Source organism: Theropithecus gelada, chromosome 16 (assembly GCF_003255815.1).
Source record: "Theropithecus gelada isolate Dixy chromosome 16, Tgel_1.0, whole genome shotgun sequence".
Classification (NCBI taxonomy): Eukaryota; Metazoa; Chordata; class Mammalia; order Primates; family Cercopithecidae; genus Theropithecus; species Theropithecus gelada.
In genome coordinates, this window is record NC_037684.1 from 31,966,195 (window position 1) to 31,972,194 (window position 6,000).

The window sequence follows — 6,000 nt, forward strand, 5'->3', positions numbered from 1 at the left end:
AGGAGAGGGAGGGGTTAACCCGCACACACAAGATCCCCTCCAACCAAAACCCTAGCAGGCAACTATTAATCATCAGAAACCTTATATGCACATCTAATGGGATTTGCAGATGGAGACTTTTAAAGAAACATTGTCTGTATTTTTTTTTTTTTATTTTAAAGAAAGCAGCACTCGCGCGCGCGCGCGCACACACACACATACACACACACACACCGTCTTTAATGTGCCTCCTGTAACACTATGAAGTTATTTTTATTGCACTGTTAACAAAATTCCCCAAGTCTTGGATTTAGAAAAAGCCTTAAGTCAGATCCAGAATCCATCAAATGCCAAATTCCAGGGAGTGAAGTGAGGAATAAAAGCAAGAGACAAGCTTGGTGATTGCATTTGATTTAAAGGCCCTTCTACTGCTGCCTGCGAAAAAGGAAGGTGGATTAAAAGAAATCTTTTTTGCAAGTCTCAGCGGCCCACTATGGTCTGTAGTATAAAGAAAGGCACACTCTAGAAAAAAAGAATTTCTCTCTGCCCAGAGTGACATTCTCACTTTCTCAGTAACTTAAAAAAACAATCAGATTCTTCCTTCCGCTCTTTAACCTCCAACTTACATGCCAATTAGCCACAGTCTTCTCTAGAGAGGTTTCAAGTCATTTTTCTTCACAGCAATGGCAAGGCTCTTAAATAAGGTCCTTGAAGTTTCTTCGGGTCTCCTCCCACCTGCTCCCTGCCCCCTTCACCTCCACCCACCTGCTTCCCTTTCTCAACCCTTAGAGGCGGAGGCTTCCGAGGAATTTGGGGCAGGGAAATAGGAATCAGGGGCTCCTCATTCCCCAGAGGAGCCTCTTTGGCAAGCAGGCACGTGGGTCTCCGGGCTGGTGCACATCACAGGGCAGCCAGCCCAAGTGCCATCTCGATGCCCAATCAGTCTTCCTCATGGCTGCGCCCTGCTGGTCTCTCAGAGGGTTAATGCAATTTCTTGGAGGACAACATTCCTAACACCCAGGGGCCAGAACTCCTTCCCCACTGGTTATTGCCACAACCCAGGGCAGCAGGATTGGAGCAGAAACAGGCATGGACCTTAACAGCAGCGTCTCTGCTGGCTGCTTCCGAAGACGGCCAGGGTTCCCTGAGGAGGGGCCCCTGGGTCTTAGCTCTGCAGCCTGGAGGTGGGGCCCTGGGGGGTAGGTGCAGGAGATGCTCCTAGGAAGAGTGGAAGGGCACCCAGGGATGTGGAATGAAGCCACGACTTGCCTTTAATATAGAAACTCCAGTCAGATACACATCCCGGGACCAGGAACAGCTGTAAAAGATGGGGAGGGGTGTGCATATGAAAAGATGTGCCATCTTCTGAAACAAGTGATCAGGTTGTTGTAGTCCAGTAAAGGGGGTGGGGTCATAGCTGCCAACCAGACTCATCTCTCTGCTTTGCCCAGGGCTTAGCTGTGGCACACACAATTCTCTGAGCCTTACAACTTTCCTAGGATGGGTAAGATCCGTTTTGCAGATGACAAAACTGAGGTTCAGATGGATGACTGGGCTGCCCAGACTCTCACAGCTAAGAAATGGTGCAATCAGCATTTGGCCTCAGGTGTCCTGCTGTTCAGTCTGGAGCAGGCCAGATGCAGAGGAAGAGACATGGGGTTTGAGGTGAGACGGGTCTGAGTTCAAACCCCAGGTCTGCCACTTCCTGGCTGTGTGCCCTGGAACAAGTCACCTTAGCTCTCTGGTTTTTTTTTTTTTTTTTTTTTTTTTGAGACGGAGTCTCACTCTGTCGCCCAGGCTAGAGTGCAGTGGCATGATCTGGGCTCACTGCAAGCTCCGCCTCCCGGGTTCACGCCATTCTCCTGCCTCAGCCTCCCGAGTAACTGGGACTACAGGCGCCCGCCACCACGCCCGGCTAATTTTTTGTATTTTTTAGTAGAGATGGGGTTTCACCGTGTTAGCCAGGATAGTCTCAATCTCCTGACCTCGTGATCCACCTGCCCTGGCCTCCCAAAGTGCTGGGATTCCAAGAGTGAGCCACTGCACCCGGCCATCTCTCTGAATTTCTGTTTCCTCATCTGAGATGACAGTCAGAGTGGGATCTGTGTAAAGCACTTCGCACCTTACACATTTTTACCCCCATGGATTCCCACAAAAGCCTTCTGAGGCAAGAGTCATTCTCATCAGTTCGGTTTTTCAGAAGACTCCAGTGCACAGAGAGACTGTGTAACCTGCACAAGGTCACACAGCAGGGAAGCGGAGGACCCAGGATTCAAATCCAGGCAGCCCAGCCCACAGACATTTGTAAATTTTCAATGAAATCCTTTATGTAGGCCAGGTGCAGTGGCTCAGGCCTATAACCCCAGCACTTTGGGAGGCCGAGGCGGGCAGATCGTTTGAGGTCAGGAGTTCAAGACCAGCCTGGCCAACGTGGTGAAACCCTGTCTCTAATAGAAATACAAAAATTAGTCGGGTGTGGTGGCACACGCCTGTAATCCCAGCTACCCGGGAGGCTGAGGGCGAGAATTGCTTGAGCCTGGGAAGCGGAGGTTGTGGTAAGCCGAGATTGCACAGCTGCACTCCAGCCTGGGTGACAGAGTGAGATGCTGTCTCAAAAAAAAAGAAAAAGAAAGAAATCCTTTATGCAAAAGGCAGAGTAAGTAATGGACAAATGTGGCTCCCTTCCTGGCACATCTATTTCTGGTTAACCTCCATGATCCCAAAGGGTGAACCTGGGAATGGGGAGTTCTAAGGAAATTCTACAGAAACAGCCTTGTGAGGTCCTTGGGTGGGGGGGCACTCTGTGCTGTGGGGGTTCTGGAAGGAATCCGTGGGAGGCTGGGAGGAAGATCTGGCTTGTCAGCTTCCCTAGGAAAACCTTCCCCTGGGCCGGCCGCAGGCTGTAACCGGATTCCTGCTCCGCCTCTGCATCTGGCCCAGGGACCTCATGGCAGGGAGGCCCAGTGCCTGGCCCTTTGCCCCGGATGGGGTGGGCCCTGGGTCATGGCGGGGTGGGCGGAAAGGTCAGGAGGGCCATGGGGAGGGGACGCGGTGGGGTGCTTTGCCCTGAGAACATAGGCCCCTGGCACCCCGGAGCCCCCGGCAGCTGCTGGCGTCTGTCAGCCACCTCGAGGGCGCGGCCGGGGGCCTGCTGGCCGCTACATCTTCCTGACAGGCCCCTCTTCTGAGGCCAGGAAAAAACAACAACAGTTCCTCCCCTCACGGCAACCCATTTGTTAGATGAAGGCCGGGCACCAGCACCTTTAACCTCCTCAAAGTCAGCATTTCCCTGTCAAGGCCCCGCAGGGCCAGAGACAGAGATGGATGGAAGGAGCTGTGTGTGGAAAAAGCCCTATGGCCTCGCGAGGAGAACCCTGTTTTCAGGAAGGGAGGGGACCCCGGTTTCTGATTGTTGTGGGGGAGAATAAGGGGAGGAAGAGGAAAAGTGTGAGTCACGAGGAGGTCCCCCAGGAGCGTGGGGGCGCCCAGGAGGGCTTTCAGCTTGGCCACACCTGAGCCATCACTTGGAACTTGTGGAATGTCCCCCATTGTGTGTGGCAGGCAGGCGTGTACTTGGAGGGACAGGGCTGCTTCTGTTCGTGGCCACCCCACCCACCTGTGCTTGGAGAGGCAGGGGGTCCGGGAAGGGCCCTGGACCTGGAGGCAGAAGACATAGGTTCAAGGTGTGACCTTGGCCGGGCGCAGTGGCTCAAGCCTGTAATCCCAGCACTTTGGGAGGCCGAGACGGGTGGATCACGAGGTCAGGAGATCGAGACCATCCTGGCTAACACGATGAAACCCCGTATCTACTAAAAAATACAAAAAACTAGCCAGGTGAGGTGGCGGGCGCCTGTAGTCCCAGCTACTCAGGAGGCTGAGGCAGGAGAATGGCGTAAACTCGGGAGGCGGAGCTTGCAGTGAGCTGAGATCCCGCCACTGCACTCCAGCCTGGGCAACAGAGCGAGACTCCGTCTCAAAAAAAAAAAAAAAAGGTGTGACCTTGCCTGATACTGGCTGTGTGTGGTCTCAGGCAAATCACACCCCTTCTCTGAGCCTCATTTTTCTCACTGGCGAAATGAAGTTGACAGTTCTGGCCTCACCTGGTGGTTAGGAGGATAAATGAACTGCATCTGAGAACAGAGCTGGCTGACTATAAAGGGTGATGCACGTGAGGAATAGCTGCTGCTGTCCTTAACTATGCTGAACCACTGGGCAGGACACACTGCAATGTAGGTGAAGATGGCTCATCCCAGCCCCCAGATACCTTCTTCTATGGCAGCATAACACAGGGGTCCAAATCATGGCCTTGGGAATTAGGGGCCTGTGGGTTCGAATCTCAGCTCTGTTTTTTTGTTTTTTGTGTTCAGATGGAGTCTCACTCTGTTGCCCAGGCTGGAGTGCAGTGGTGTGATCTCAGCTCACTGCAACCTCTGCCTCCCAGGTTCAAGCGATTCTCCTGCCTCAGTGTCCCAAGTAGCTGGGATTACAGGTGCCTGGCACCATGCCTAGCTAATTTTTGTATTTTTAGTAGAGATGAAGTCTTGCCATGTTGGCCAGACTGGTTTCCAACTTCCCATCTCAGGTAATCTGCCCGCCTTGGTCTCTCAAATTACTGGGATTATGGGCATGAGCCACTGTGCTTGACCTCAGCTCTGTTATTAATAAGCTAAATGGCTTCAAGCAACTTACTTTATCACTTGAGCCTTAGTTTCCTCATCTGTAAAATGGGGATAAACTTCTTCCTTCCGCATGGGGATGCTGAGGGACGTGAGTGAGGTGGTCTATGAAAGCTCTTGTCATAGCATGGCATGCAGGGGTAACATCTGGATGATGAGAGTGATGATACCTGAGATTTTTGCCTTACAGATAACTCCAGAAGAGCCCTGTGAAATATTCATATGCCACCGGACAGGGAACAAGATGAAGCCATTAGCCTGCGCTTACATAATAGAATGTGTGAATCAGATGAGACGCCTGGTCTCTAGCAAGACCTTAAGGGATAGAAAAAAGACAGGCAGATTTTGGATACAGTGTACATGGCTGTGGGCTAGCGTGTTTACTACTGGGCCTGGGATTTATTTGGAATGTACACATGTGTCCTTTGCTTCTCAGAAGACTTTGAGGCAGCAGAGTTACTACTGCCTGCCAGCCTGCCTGACAGGGTTTTTTTTTTTTTCTTTGTTTTTGAGATGGAGTTTCACTCTTGTTGCCCAGGCTAGAGTGTAATGGTGTGATCTCGGCTCATCACAACCTCCATCCCCCAGGTTCAAGCGATTCTCCTGCCTCAGCCACCCGAGTAGCTGGGATTACAGGTGCATGCCACCATGCCCGGCTAAGATTTTTTATTTTTATTTTTATTTTTATTTTTATTTTTATTTATTTTTATTTTTTTTGAGATGGAGTCTCGCTCTGTCACCAGGCTGGAGTGCAGTGGCGCAATCTCGGCTCACTGCAACCTCCGCCTCCCGAGTTCAAGCGATTCTCTTGCCTCAGCCTCCCAAGTAGCTGGGACTATAGGCACGCACCACCATGCCCAGCCAATTTTTAATATTTTTAATAGAGACGAGGTTTCACCATATTGGCCAGGCTGGTCTTGAACTCCTGACCTCAGGTGATCTGCCCGCCTTAACCTCCCAAAGTGCTGGGATTACAGGCATGAGCCACCACGCCCGGCCCTGACAGGGCTTTTGCAATGCTCAAATAATATGATCCAAGGGTCAGAGTTGAGTAAACTACAGAACACAGTCCTTGCATTCCACCCCAGGGGCCCAATAACGAGGTCTTTCTCTAAATCTCAGAAAACACTAAGCTAAGGGAGGTAAGTTCTGCAGATGGGTTTTCTCTTGTGTGTGTGTGTGTGTGTGTGTGTGTGTGTGTGTGTACACACATATATATATATATATATTTAAACCTTTGGTGCTCTACTTGTCTGCTACCAAGATTGTAGGCAGATGACTGAAAAATGTAATACACAGAATGACCTGCATAGAAACCTGGCTTTTGGAGGTCACATGACTCAGT